This window comes from Bactrocera oleae, chromosome 6 (assembly GCF_042242935.1).
Source record: "Bactrocera oleae isolate idBacOlea1 chromosome 6, idBacOlea1, whole genome shotgun sequence".
Taxonomy (NCBI): domain Eukaryota; kingdom Metazoa; phylum Arthropoda; class Insecta; order Diptera; family Tephritidae; genus Bactrocera; species Bactrocera oleae.
In genome coordinates, this window is record NC_091540.1 from 28,328,048 (window position 1) to 28,344,083 (window position 16,036).

The 16,036-nt window shown below is 35.4% G+C and overlaps 1 long non-coding RNA gene across 1 annotated transcript in view; it reads left to right on the forward strand.

The window, feature by feature from the left end:
- Window positions 1-16,036, forward strand: part of LOC138857948 (uncharacterized) — a 68,350-nt gene that overhangs the window by 17,668 nt on the left and 34,646 nt on the right. The window lies entirely within an intron of this gene.

The window sequence follows — 16,036 nt, forward strand, 5'->3', positions numbered from 1 at the left end:
TAACGTTGTTAATATTTATTATTTTTAAGCAAAACATGTATTATAATATCGATAGAATAAATAAAAAATTTTATTCATTGTAAAAAAAAAGGATTTATTGGTTTGAGTGATTCCAAGGCTGCTTGGCTATCCGTTTATCCTGCTTGGAAGACACTGCAGTGGTCTAGTAAACGGAAGGCGATTTTGGTGTTTAATTTTGCTGAATGCAGATGCTAATCCCTGTATTCCTGTCCACCTCGTCCACTTCCCACTCTTTACTGGTGAGGAAGGCAATATTGTGGACCGGATTTAGATTCGATTCTGTTGGATTGAGGAAATCCGTGCTTGGGGGTAGAAACGGGAACTTACTAAGTATCTTAGAATATCCCTTTTTGCACGCGACTAATTGGGAGGATTCCCTCAGTCTGAACTTATAGAACAAGTCTGTTGGCAGTAATTGTAAAATGACGTTTAGTGCCTGGCTTGGCGTAGTTCTAAGACCTCCACTGATGTATATACTGACTGCTCTTTGTATGCTTTCAATGCGCGTCACTGCGTATTTCTTTTCCATTATTGGCCACCATACCAATATACCGTATGCCATGATTGGTCCAACAACTACTGTGTAGAGCCAATAAGCTATCCGAGGCATCAGTCCCCATTTGGGGCCTCCTTTTGCAGGTGTAGAGTGCCGTAGGTGCTTTCTTCACCCTAGCATACAAGTTTGGTTTCCATGAAAGCTTTCTGTCTAAGATTAGTCCTACGTAGCTAGCCTTATCTCCAATTGTTAGTCTGCTACCATTTAATAATTGTTTGCATAAGGTTAGCGAGAGTGTTCGGGATTTACCTCTAACCGAAACTGCCACATTGTCAGCATAGGCCACCACATGTACCCCCTTTTTTCTAAATTCAACAACAAGATATTTATTTTCAAGATCCAGAGAAGTGGGGATAACACGCCTTCTTTAGGTGTACCCCTTTGGACAGATCTGCAGATCGTTGAAGCTCCCAGCGTTGAAATTATTGACCTGCTCGTGAGCATTTGTTCAATTAGTTTTCTGAGAGGTTCAGAGATGTCCAAATCTTTAAGCGCGCTCAGTACGGCCCTAGGTTGAATATTATTGAAGGCTCCTTCTATATTTAAGAAGGCAATTAGAGAGTATTCTTTAACTTCCAGATAATTTTTTAATCTCGCTACCACAGAGTTTAGTGCTGTTTCTAAGGATTTTCCCTTAGAATCATGCTGCGAAACCATTAACTTTTCTAGTTTTGGTTCGTTTCTTATATGTATTTATCTTAGCCTTTCCAACGTTTATAGGAGGAATAAGGTTGGTTACAAGCTAATCTATTATGTAATTCTGCGACTGCTGTAGTTGAGCCGGGAATAGACCGTCCGCTGTCTTGTGTATACTCTTCAGTATGGCTTTCAGAGCTACCTGGAAAGTAGGTGTCCATTAATAGGCCTAAAGATTTTTCGTTGGATACCGTCCAGCTGTAGTCTGACTTCTGAAGATATGCGATTGTACCATTATTTTCCTAAGTCGAACAGCTTCCGCCGAACTCTCGATATCATTACAAAAATATTTCCAAGAATTTCTTTTTGTATAACCTTAAGAGGTTGTAATAATTAACGCAATCTAACTCGCCTTGGGACATCTTAGCTACATTGAACTGCTTTAAATCGTTTAACGAGGATGTCGAGATTCCCCTTGCTTTGGGACTGAAACGGCGGAGTCATAAGGATACGTTTTTCCAGCTCATGCATATGCACCAATCAGTTCATTTTCCTATGATTTCTGAAGTTATTGACTCTCCATGCCTTTTCCTCAATAATACATTTAATATATCGGTGATCCGAAAAGGAGGATTAATAGATATATGTATATATACATACAAATATTCAATTAATTACTAGATATCTATAATCATATAAAACAAAGCCTTGAGATTCATATATGGATAACAATATTATCAATTTATCAGTATAATATAATATATAATCTAACCTTATAAACATTTCTATAGATCAATAATAAAAAAACAGGCTTCGAGAAGTCTCCATTGGGTTACCCTGTTAAGCAGTTCTTCAGACACAAGTATGATATCTAGTACTTTTTATCGGTTTCATGTGCTGAACGTTGGCATACTACCTTTATTACACAACAGAAGATTGGTGCCTAGTAAGGAATGAAAGACAAACTCATCTCTGTCATTGACATCTGTGCTGCCCCAGATTGTATGATGCTCGTTTGAGTCACATCCAAGTATAGTCATGCACTTGGATGTCTCGCTATCCCGTAACAACTATTTTACCAGCACAGTTGGCACATGCTCCTCGTCGTATGGCATATAACAAGACACCAGCCGGTAATTACTTGAGCCCGTTTTCTAGCTTACTGCTGCTGTGCCTTGGTTCCTATAACGATGTAACAAAAAATCGTTAAGGTTTTTCTTTGCCATTATGCAGGCTCTGACTTTACCTTCATAATTAGCCATAAAAATCTTGTAGTTCGGTGTCCTCAATCCTCCGTTAAACCATGGCTCTTGAATAAGGACAAACTCAGGCTGTTTTATTGCCACTGGGGACACAATAGGTCGCGGTGCATACCTCTATCCATATTGTCACGCGGTTAACTAGGGCTACTGAAGCTAATTTGCTGTGATGAAGCTTAATTTGTAGAAGACACATTTACTATTGTTATATTTGCGTCTTCTTGCGAGCCACTTAAAAGCTCTATCTCAGTACAAAGGTTTGAGAGTCTGTCAGCTAGGCGTCCGACTTGTGAAGTGTGATCCATTTTTCGCCAGCGGTACGATGGATTCTGTCGTTAGTAAGAGCAGAATCTGCACCGTGGCACTTTGGGTCTCCACGCAAGATTCTGCTACGGGGTTCTCGAAGGCCTTGACAAATTTCCACCCCTCCTTAGGCAGACTCGGATTGCAGGCTCTTATGAGCTGCATAATCTGTAATGGTGTAGCCGGGATCCAGACCCTTTCCCTTGATGTGAACAGTATGTCCTTTTTGTCTACTGCTACCAATTTAGCTCCGGGATATACCTCCCCTACCTTGGCTATAGCAGCTTTACAGAGTGCGTCTTTGGCTGGTGGTTGCATCTCCACTTTTTTCAGTAGGTATGCGGGGCGTCCCTCTCCGCATCGCCTCTCCGCTTTCGAGCTCGTACCAAATGCTGCGGTCTTTTGGTTGTAGCTAGCTCCCTCCGGTGTTCTTGTAGATCGGGGCTCTTTTGCACTTTTGTGTTTGTTTTATTGTTTTTTAAATTTAGGCTCATAACAGGTCCCACGAATGTAGGGGAAAGTATGTCCGCTACGCAAGAAAGGCTATCTTATTACGGAGGGCGCCTCCGTGCCTCCTCCTTTATCCTCTTGGACCTTGATCCAGCCCTTTTAAACACCCTCGACCATAGTAAGGCTCCTTATCTCTATGCTGTGCTATTGAGGAACAACGAACACACAGGTAAGAAATCTGGCTAGAATCCTCACACCTACGACAGGGGCAGACTGTTACCAGCCCGTCCTTGCTTACGTCGTGAAACTGTGGTATCTACTACCAGTCGGCACCCTCGGAGAGGGTGCAGCGGGGGATTTCTGCCGACCTGTTAATGTAATTACTATCCATGAAGTGTACCTGATTTTATATATATATTTTTTTTTTCTAGATACATTCGTTTTGGAAAGAAAATTGATCTAGAAATGTATGTATTATATGGGTGAATATAGGCCTCTTGTGGAACCAAACTGTCAAAAAGATCGGTAACGTGTCTACATTGCATCCTTAGAGGTGGTGAGGAATTAAGCAAGAAAATTTACAACTTTGAAAAAGTGATAGTTTATTACAAAAATTTCCGCTCTACATAAAAGGCCTTAATGAATTTTTTTCATAGAAACACTCCTTTAAATCTAAAAGTTATAACTACATGACTTGAGCATTCATACAAGTGATTTATACATTCTGAGTTGCCCAAACGACATCGTGTATTATATGAATACAGTACGATGAAAGAACTCTCCGTGCAAATTTTTGACTTCTTTGGTGTCTCATTTCTGCCTAGGCAACCTATTTCCCTCCTTTCCGTTTTATTTATTTTTTTTTAATTTTTTACTTTTCTTCACACACCTGCTTCTCCGCATTAAACATAATAACAAAATAAGAAAGTATTACATTTCGATTCGAGTGTAAGCAAATATAAATAATTCAGGTAACGAAAACGATAAGTTTACTTGAAAGTATCCCTAGGGAGATTTGTACGGGCTCCATACCAGAAAAAAATCCCCAGCACAAAATTGAATAGAAACATTTCAGTGCGAGAGCGCCTCAAAATTAGCGGTGTTTATAACGTTTTTCATTATAGCCAGATTGGAAAAAAATTGGTTTTGAGCATTTTTTGTAAAACACCCAATTTGCATTTTCAATACCACCTATGAGTTACGCAAAGGGCGCGTAACGGAAGTTATTTTTGGGTGCTCGGTTGAGAATAATTTGAGGCGTTAAATGTAGGTTCGACAATTAAATATGTATTCGGAAGGGCCCTTGGACACAATTTTTTGGCGTGGTGAATGTTTTGGAAAAATGCCGCTCGCAAGCCAAAATGTGTTTAGGTATTTCTTCATAAAATCTTTCAGAAACACCTTAACGTCTGAGCCAACATTTACGCCTTTTGAAAAAACACATAATATACCCAAGTTATAAAATAATATAAAATGTATATTATAATAATAGTGCAAAAAGTGCCAAAACACATAAACTTTTATTTAAATAACACGTTACAAATGGAGAGAAAAAAATTAAAAATGTGTCCATTCGAATTATAATTTTGCGGGATCCCTCCATCGTTTTCCAATTGCTAAACCTCAGACCTCCTAAACTTTGTCAATTACCTGAGTTCAGGAGATTTTGACGTGTAGCTATTGCTCTCTCATATCTAGTGTGATTTGTTGCAGAGATAAAGAAATGCCCAATTATCCTGTCATTGAAAATGAGAGGACAATTCCCTTGCTCGACTTTGACTGTTGACTGGATCGGGTATGTTTTGACGTTAGGCAATTGGAACGACTGGAACGGCCTGATTGAAATTCTACGAAAAATATATGTGAACAGAGGGATTTTTTGCCGCCGTTTAAAATCACTAATAAACAATGAAAATTAAAGAAGATACGATATTTAAATGTATTTGATGAACTGTTAGGTAATGTGATGCATCATAGTATTAATTTTCAATTTAAAATTATTAAAAACATTTTATAATTAAAAGCTATCAAGCTTAAATCACTTTATTAAGTATTAAAAGTTCAAAAGTCAGAGTTAAGTTAAAGTTAATATACCATAAGATCATAAAAAAGATTTAAATAGTTTCTCCATGTATTAAACATCCAATATACATATAATAATTTTTAATCGTGAAAAATGTTGCGTGGTTTAATTTAATTATAGTATTTAATGATAAGCTTATAGTAGCTCAAAAAATGGAGAGAGAATTCACCGAAATCCTGCAAAAAATGCAAATCATACAAGCAACACATACGTGCTCCTAAAAGATACAAAATATATTTTAGTCGAACATACGTCACGGTTGTAAGTGCCAGGACTCTTTTATCGCCCAAACCGGTTTTTTGTAGGCGAGGCGACGACAAGGAAAGACGAATGGACCGTAACGAGTGCGCTCGAGTGGCACGCTTTGGGTTCTTCGACTCGAGCTACCGGAGTCTTATCGCCCGTGTAAATGCACTGAGCGACACCAAAAGAGAATTTTCCGATAATGAGCGACAAAAGAGTCCCTACTTGAACGCTGTCTAATAAATTCGCTCAATACTCGGAGAGCTGCTTACAGGCTTACAAGTAAACAAAGAATCATATGGTTTCCAAGAATTTTACACAGCTGTGATCACCTGATCGAAATCAGCGTTCTTTGGGCACAGAGATTTAAATAAAAGTGTGAAAGCTGACAATAACTTGATTTAAACAACGTAACATTAATCTTGAGGAACTTTAGTACTCGAAAAATATTTGAAAATGTACCAAAAAGATATTTAAAGTTATAAATTTGAAAAAAATTTGGATTCTAATTTATTTATTTTAGTTGATTTAAGTTTTCATTTCTTGTTATAATTTAGTAGTATTAAATGTACACCGGTATAAAAGTTGGACAATGGGTGTGGCACGCCCGCCATCAGGTAAAATCTTATATCTCAGGAACTCTTCTTCGATATAATTTAGTAGTATTAAATGTACGCCGGTATAAAAGTTGGACAATGGGTGTAGCACGCCCGCCTTCAGGTAAAATCTTATATCTCAGGAACTACTCTACCATTTTCAACCAAATTCGGTATATAAAATTATATTGATATTATTATAACATGTGAAAAAGGGCGAAATCGGAATTAATCGGTAGCACAGCGAGCCTATAAAGATTTCTTCGATCATACTAACTTACACGGCTCTCGACATTTAATTGTCTTCAGGCCAAATGTAATTGATACCTACAGATCGTTCTGTTGGATTTATCTAACGGCGTAGGGGTCCACAGGACCTAGATCAAAACGGCCAACCAAAACTGGACCCTTTGTTACTAAAAACCTTATATATGTCCTTACCATTAAAGTTATGCTATTTCAAGTTTCAGGTTAGAAACTTCACTAAGCGCCAGAACCCCTTGCGTGTGATTATGTAACATTCCATGACGTTTGACGTTGATCGCCTAGAATCATATCTTTAATAACTGCTGCCGCCCCGCCGCTGTTGACTGTTCGAAAAATTCTCAATAATTTTTTCTGAAAGGATTTGTAGTTAAAACTTGTCAGTGTAGCGCCTATGATGCAGCGTAGCTCTATCAGCTTATTAGGCGGTATACTAGAAGAACGATATCGAATTTCCCATTATCGTTGGTCATTGAAAAAGTGGAATGAGCAAAATATTAACATACATATCGTTAAGCGCCATTTGTATGAGGCAGCTCGAGTCGAGGTTTTTCTGTCATCATATATTCACCTACCTTGTGTATATTGGTGCTGAACCTATCGGCCGACGTTCACTCTTGTTGATAAGGCAGTAGTCGACGTTCAGATAGGGACTCTTTTGTCGTAATCGGCAAATTCTCTTTTGGTGTCGCTCGGCGCGTTTACGCGAGCGATACGACTTCGGCAGCTCGAGTCGAGGTTTTTCTGTCATTCTTTTTAACATAATTTTCGCAAATATTTGTGCGGTTCGGTTACGTGACACTTACAGCGTGTTGCATAGTTCATTTGTATGTTAATATAATGGTCTCTCATTTTGATTATATGAATGTGGCAGAACAATATTTAGAATACCCGCTATTAATATTTTCAAAGAAAAACGTACGACGGGAATTCTTTAATCCATGTATCGAATCCCCGTTATTAAGTCTCCAAATCTATCGGCAAGTATTAAGTACCAATATTTTTTTTACCCCATAATTACATTTCTTGTTTTAAATAGAACAATATTTAGAATACCTGCTATTAATATTTTCGAAGAAAAACGTATGACGGGAATTCTTTAATCCATTAGAATGTTTCGAATCCCCGTTATTAATATTTTCAAAACCAAATTTATGACGCGAGTCTCCAAATCTATCGGTAAGTATTAAGTACCCATATTTTTTTACCCCATAATTACATTTCTTGTTTTAAATACAATAAAATAATCTTATAATTATATAATTGGGGTTAATAGAAATAAATATAAATGCATCTTAATAATTTTATGTGAATATAATAAAGTCATTTACAACGGAGCACTATTGCAACCATAAAAAGAATTTCAAAACGAAAAGGAATGCTGAATTGTATAGTAGCGAACAAGAGACAAAGCGTGCCATCAGAGCAAGAGCAGAATGTGTATTAACCAGCACTTTGTTCTTCGTTGTCCGATCGTTTTTAGTCCAGTCATTATAGTAAGTTCACCTCGGAATTCAGATACCCAGCTGTAAGTCTGTAAATACTTGTATATTGACACCCTTAAGGTTGTCTCAAAACCTACATATGGTAGGGTGTACGCAACTATTAAATTTCAAGGTCAAAGGTCACAAAAATCGGTTTTTTGCGCCTTTTTTGTAAATATCTCATTTCCTATGGGTCTTTTGCTATTGGTATTTTTTATCAATATTGTAGAATACAAAATTCTTTCTTGTTTAAAAATTTTTTTCATACGGTGAACCGTTTTCGAGATAGAGGGCTTAGAGTCACAGCATCACTTCAGGTCAACCGGTGCCTCCGATCAAAAACGCGCCATATATAGTTGATGAACTATCGATAAATCAATGATTATAAATATTTGCCAATTTTTATTAACTATTATATTATATTTTATCATTTTCTTCATGCCTTAAATCTTTATCTATTCAATAATACTGATCACCGCTTCCTAAAATTAAAAAATAATGAAGGGAAAAACTTAAATCTTACTATAATTATATTCCCATTAACACTAATGACATTTTAATTAGAAAATAATTAAGTGCATCTTCTTTAAAATCTGTAAATTTGTAAATAATAGGACAAGATATTAATTTACTCATCATTTTAATTGGGCGTACACTGTCTTACGAACAAGAAACAAGAAGAACAGGCAATGTAAAAACGGAGATATACTCGACTAAAGGTTTTGATAATTATCCTCATTCCAAAACACATATTTTATTTCTGCGCGCATTAAGTGGATGTGACACAACTTCTGCGCTTTTTAAAAAGGGAAAAAAACATTTTTAAAAGTTTTTGAGAAACTGACCAATTTGAATGAACTAGCTGCAGCATTTAAGGAAAAAAATTGTTCGGCCCAGAGATTATTAGAGAGTGGAACTCAAACCTTATTGGCAGTCTATAATGCTCCGAAATCTGTGAAAAGTCTCGATCATCTTCGTTATATGCATTACGTCAAGTCTACAAAACTTAATAAACCTGTGCAGCTTTCAAATATTCCACCAACAAGTGCAGCTGCTCATCAACATTTCGAACGTTTATATTATCAAGTTCAAACTTGGTTAGGGCAAGATTTGGAACCCCAGGTATGGGGTTGGGCAATGCGAAACGATTTTCTGGAGCCTATCATGACAATTTTACCACCTGCTCCAGAACATTTGCTAAATACAATTTTCTGCAACTGCAAGAGTGGTTGTGGTTCGCGATGCGGATGCAGGAAATCGGGCTTGCAATGCTCTTTAGCTTGTGGCCAATGTAATGGGCAAGCTTGTCTCAATGCTCTACCATATCAGAGCGACATTAACGAAGATGGAACTTTTGACCCCGAAATCATGGAAGAACTTGAAACAAATGTCGTTGAAGACGATAATGAAGACCAGTTTGAAATTTACCAGCAGCCGGAAGACGACGATGATTAAAATTATAAATTGTAGTTTTTGTACCCTTTATTCCATTTTTTTACTTTTAATAAAAATAAATGTATTGAATGATATTTTTTAATAAATTTTTTTTATTTTTTTTTTATCATGTAAGAAGTTATTAATATTAATAAAATTTAAATTCAAATATAATTCCTATATTTTCATTAACAACTCTGCAATTTCATGGGCAGGTAAGTGTTGTTAAATAAATTAATACTGAATAAAAAGTGGATAGGTTAGGAAAAAATGATAAAATATAATATAATAGTTAATAAAAATTGACAAATATTTATAATCATTGATTTATCGATAGTTCATCAACTACATATGGCGCGTTTTTGATCGGCGGCACCGGTTGACCTGAAGTGATGCTGTGACCGCGCTTTAAGCCCTCTATCTCGAAAACGGTTCACCGGATGAAAAAAATTTTTAAACAAAATTTGGAGAGAATTTTGTATTCTACAATATTGATAATAAATACCAAATCCAAAACCCATGAGATATTTACAAAAAAAGAGCAAAAAACCGATTTTTGTGACCTTTGACCTTGAAATTTAATAGTTGGGACACCCTACCATATGTAGGTTTTGAGACAACTTTTAGGGTGTCAATATACAAGTATTTACAGACTTACAGCGGGGTATCTGAATTCCGAGATTCTTACCTAATTTAAGCTTAAATGACTGGACTATTTGGATACATAAGGATGCGTGCCAAATATCAACCTTTTTATCTGTGTTGAGTTGGGGTGAAAAAATTTCCTATGGTGTAAACAAATTTTACATTTTGCTGTGCCAAATGAAAAGTAAAATTTGGAAAATTTTAATTCAAAAAAACGCAATAGCATCTTGGACATTAATTATTAAATATATTCTCAAAATGAATAAAATTAAAAGGAAAAACTTTGTTTTGTTAATTACATTATTAATGAGACTCTAAAAATGCATTAATTTAAAGATTGGATATTAACTGAGAAACTCAATTAATCAAAAATAGCTAACAAAACATAGAAAATTTGTTGATCGCCTTGGCTAAGACTTTCAGAGCAGAATAGAAAAAAAGGTAGTTAAAATTGTGAAAAAAAGTTAATAAGAAAAAACTTATACTTACTTTTGTAAAAATAATAAACAGAGCTAAGATCGTTTTTCCTTTAAAAAGCAAACAAATGAAACCGGAACAATTAGTGAGCATAGTGCAAGCGGCAATACCTACTGCAACAAATTCAACAATTGACCACACAAATTAGTGCATTGACAGCGAGTCAAACGGTTACAACATACGACCCAGTGACAATTGACCCAGACGTTATATGCGAAGAATCATTAGAACAAGTAAAATCGTTGCCAGATTCGAATTACAAGAAACAAAATTGGGGACACTGTAAATGTGGTGTTAGCATCGTTCAACGCAGTCTTGAACTTTGAAGCAATTATTGCTAGACGATTCACATACATGGAAGTCCTTCGCAAAGAACATTCCACAATTCGAAAAAAATTAGATCAAATAGCTTAGAGTGGGACAGAAACTTTAATTCCAACCGTTATTTCCGAAATAAAAGGCAGGCTGACTCTGTAGGAATCTCTGGAACAAAGGTACAAAGGGTTAACAATTTGTGCCATGAAGATAGAACCAAATATGATCAGTAGTCAGAAGCGGAAATAAGTTGCATACTACCGAAAATCAACACATTCGATAGTATAGTTGGGCTTGATCTTCTTGACCAAAATAGACATAAGTAACGCCCGAGTAAAGCATGATTTTGGAGTTGAGAAGTATTGCAAAAACGTGCATTATACCAATGCAATTGACGACGAAATGCCATCTGCAGTACGCGACCTGTTCTACAAAATGATTATAAGGAATGCAAAAGCGTTTGCTGACCCTAACGAGTCACTTCCTTTTAACACTAATGTTATAGCAACCATTCGAACAAGTAACCCATATATTCTATGTTTTACCCGTACCCAGTAGGACTTGCGGGTTTCGTGAACAGCGAGATAAAATACCTTCAGCTTACGGCATTATTCGGCTTTGTAGGTCCCCATATACCAGCCTCATCTGGGTTGCGGATAAAAAAGCGTCGACCCACCTAGAAACAAAAAGAAAATATTGGACTATAGAAAGCTAAACGACCAAACCATTGAAGATAAATACCCCATACCAATATGAGAGGTGCAGAGTATTATACAACAATCGAACTGAAATCACAAGCGAGCTAGCCGAAAGGGACATTGAGAAATCTTCCTTTTCCATAAACAATGGCAAATTGATGTATTCCTTTTGATCTCAAGAATGCGCCAAGCAGCTTCCAAAGGGCAAAAGGCGATGTTCTTAGGGAGCAAATTGGCAGAATCTGTCATGTTTTATTCGGCGATGTAATTATTTATTCGAAAACTTATGAGCAGCACATCCACGACATTGAATGGGTATAAAAGAGTCTTTATATTGCTAATATGCGAATTTCGTTCAAATCAAAAAAAAGTAGAATATTTAGAATTGTTAGGATCCAAGGGTGGCATAAAGATGTGTCCTAAAACGGTACCTGCGATTAAGAATTATGAGAAACCCCCTCTTCGGTCATTCTCGGGACTTTGAAGCTACTAAAACTGCTTCATAAAGGATTTTTTCAGCATAGCGAAACCCTTGACGGATCTCCTAAATAGAGAAAACGGTAAAGTAAGCGCTAGCCAAACAAAAAAAATTCAAATAAATCATGATGGTGATAGTATGAGTGCATTTAACAATCACAGGACGATAATGTCAACGAAAAGAGAGCATATTCCGATTTTACCTAACCTTTTAATTTGATAACCGATGCTTCGTCCAAGGGTTTGGGGGGTGTACTGTCACATCAATCATCACGATATCAATATCTTAGCCAACATATTAATCCAATGAAAATAGATGCCACTTCAGAATGTGCCACAATTCATAGTGAGGAGTACCTTACCTACTCTATTGAGTCTATTGACAAACCGGTAAATTGTTACAGAAACCAAATTATAATATAGAAGGCAACATACAGTCAAGAATAACATTTTTACTCTTTGAGAAAAAAAACAGAAATGCATTTGGTTTTTTTACACACTTAATGAAATCTCTACACGAGGTGGTAAACGATGGCGTCGTTAATGTAATGCATTTTAGCTTTATACATTGGGCAAGGATCCAACACGAACTAGTGAAACTTCACCCATTGACAAAGTTTCGATACGCTCAAAAATTCATAACGGAGATTTCTAATCCTAATGATCAAGTAGAAATAGTAGTTGCTGCAAATAACCGCACTCACAGAGCAGCCCAAGAAAACGTGAAGCAAATCTCGAATCAATACTTTTTTCTAAAAATGGCAAGATAAATAGTCTCGAACTGTAGAATTTGCACAAAAGTAAAGTACGAGCGACACCCAAAAGGCAAACTACTGCAGAAACACAAATACCCTTTTCTCCATATCAACATTTTCTTTACTGATAATAAACATTATCTTACTTGCATGGAAAAAATTTCAAAATTTTCAATAGAAAAAATAGACTCCAGGACAATAAAGGATGTAAAAAAAAAGATTATCTTTAACAATACCAAAACCATATATTGCGACAACGAGAATTCACAAACTCTAAAATCAACATTCAAATTACAAATTCACCACCACAGTCAAGTGGAGCGGTTCCATAGTATGTTAATAGAAATAGCCAGATGCTTAAAATTGGAAAAAAGTTTGGGTGAAGCAGGCGCCTAACAGGTAATATTAATAGTATAACTGAAACACTGGGAATGTCTAAAACTAAGGTATTGCAAAGCAAAAACTGTTTGTATTTTAATATTAAATACTCTAAAATTAAAGATATCTGTAAGAAACTCAGTTTATATGGAGCACAACGGAAACGGAAACGGAATTTAACATTTTGAAAGAATATATGCGATAATTAACTGCCCAAAATTTTTACACATCGGCACTCTGCAGCAGGAATCAGTACGAAAACTAAATTTACGGTATGTTCGGCGTAAGGGGTCGCGGTGTTGGCTGCGGGATGTTTTGCAATAATGAAATAAATGTTGCAAAGCGGGCTATCAGTATCGTGGTGGGTATAGTAATCCAAAGGTATGTGGACGCTATTCATTTAGAAAGGGAGGAGTTAGCACTAGTCGGTATTGCCGGCAATACACCACAGCAGCCGCTGCCACGAGCTGCTGACTATGCAAACAGCAAACCTCAACAAAGGCCATTCACTTTGGACAAGGACCGTTGTAAACAAAGTGGATTTGAAAAAAAATTGTTAAACAGTAATAAACTGGTTTATTTATTAAATATTAGACTTAGAAATAATACATAAGTTGGCCTTAAATAGTCATTTTTTTTTTCCTTATACATTTTTTGATAAGTTAGATCGACACAAGTCTATGAAAATAAAAACGAAGAGTGTGTAAAAGAAATATAACTACTACTATGAGTAGATTCTTGCACACCGTATGTATATGTGCTAATACGCTTATGCTATGTCCAGTGCTGCCAGATTTTCGGATTTGCCGGATTTTATATTTTACCCAAGCTTTTTCATATTTTGAACGTATCAAATGATCTATTATCTTTTTTTGTACGGTATGAGTTCGAAAGAAATAGCAAATCAAAGATGTCGATTTCTTTCGTCAGAAATGCAGTTGTTGCAGAAAGTTGCTGGTTTTTCGGATTCGATCTAGAGGAAACTCACAGCGAACGCAGAACGTCGCAGTTAGAACACTTGGCGATGGTTCCCAATAGTTTCCACTAGTTTCAAAATTAGTTGAAAAGATTGGAGTACCATATTTTTTCCGCCAATTGCGAGATAATTTTATTCCAAATCAATTTGAATATAACTGAAAAGCGCAACAATTTGTCAACAGAAAATTTGAGCAATTCTTTTTAAAGAATGTAATAAAGCTAAATTTTAAATAAAAATTTTTTTTGAAAATTCCAACGTTAAAATAATATATAGTATGTATATGCTCCAGAAGCCTTTTTTTAAATTTAGAGCACAGAGGAGAGAAAGAGCACCATATAAAAATAAAAAGACATTATACTTTCGAATGTAATAGGTTATAAAAATAGTACCCTCAGGACATTTTATATAGAAAATATGTAAAGTCGGATTTTTCAACTCCCTGCTCCACCATTTTTCTCTCGATGTGCGGACTTACAGCATGGCAGCACTGGCTCTATCGTTCAGGACAAAACGATTCGAAATTCCTCTCTTTGCTTTTTGATATAGCTTATTATCTCATGGTTTACTTTGGCAGCACTGAAAGTTCATGAGCTACTAAACAGATGACAAGCAAACTTACGAACTACCACTAAGAACCCCGCAGTAGAGTTGCAAAACTGTCGATAGGACTACTCAAGAGTTTCGATAGTTTAAAAAAATACTACCTATACTATCCATAGTTTTCCTCTTGAAATCTACTTTTTCGTTTAAATTAAGAGCATTGTATAAGCGTAGTTTTATACAATGATTAAGAGACTATCGCTTGTACACGTACATAAAAAAGTTAATAAAGTTACATTTAAATTTTATTCATGTTATTATATAAATTGCTCTGAGACTGACGAAGTAGGAAAAGATACTTTTGTATACTTTTATGTAAAATGAGATCAATAAATTTATTATTAAAATTACGTGTGGCACTCGGGGACTGTCGCGGTAAAGCTATTGCATTGCATTTATGCAATTATAATTATTTATTTATTTTTTATACAGTACTTTATTTATTTTTGATATTAATTGAAGTAACACTTTTTGAGCGTGGTGACCGATAAGAAAACAAATTGCAGAGACAAATTGTTTTCTTATATTGAATAAACGAGAAGTTTATATTGTTTGAAATATTTTTATTATCTTACAATATATGTAGGTTACTCAGAAGTTTTTAACATTGAAACTATAGGTTTATGGTAACTGAAATAAGTAACATAAGTTTGAGAGTTCTTTAAATATCTGGAAAATACCGCATCAATGGTGGTCCCATATTTTGTTGTGGATTCTTGTGGATCATTATTCATTTTCAAATTCAGTTTTTCTGAAATAAAAGTTGTCAATCACTCTGATTTTATCAGCGAAGTTGATGCTGAAATCGCCAGCCAAGATAAGTGTAAATTGATTACCATTGATAATCCGACTGAAATACATAATTTCAATTGTATTGTTCAATTTAAGCGAGATACTGTTCCAAAAGGTGGGGTAGCTATTTACCAAAATAATAATAATGTTACTAATATTATGACTCCCAATATTGAATAATTTATTTTCTATTTATATCTATAAATTTTTATGAAATTCTATATTTTTATTTGCCATTAAAAAAATTATATCTTAAATATTATTATTTTTGAATCACCCTGCTTTAAATTGATTTGTTCAGCTTGAAATATGCAAAAATACGCCCAAAAGTAAGCAAACATTCTGCGAATACTTTGTGATTGTGTTAGGTTAATTTCCGTTACGAAATTTTTTGATTCGGTCACCGCGCTCAAAGCCGCGATAAAAGCTATGCAATTGCTTTAAATATAAAAATTCTCCGTTAACTCTTAGTCTAAAGAAAACTAACAAGGTAGATGCTAAACCGGTAAACTTATAAAAAAAATTAAAAGGGACTTGCTACTTAAATAGGAAACAATTCTAAATAGGATTCTTGTATAAAGTTGTGCTAAA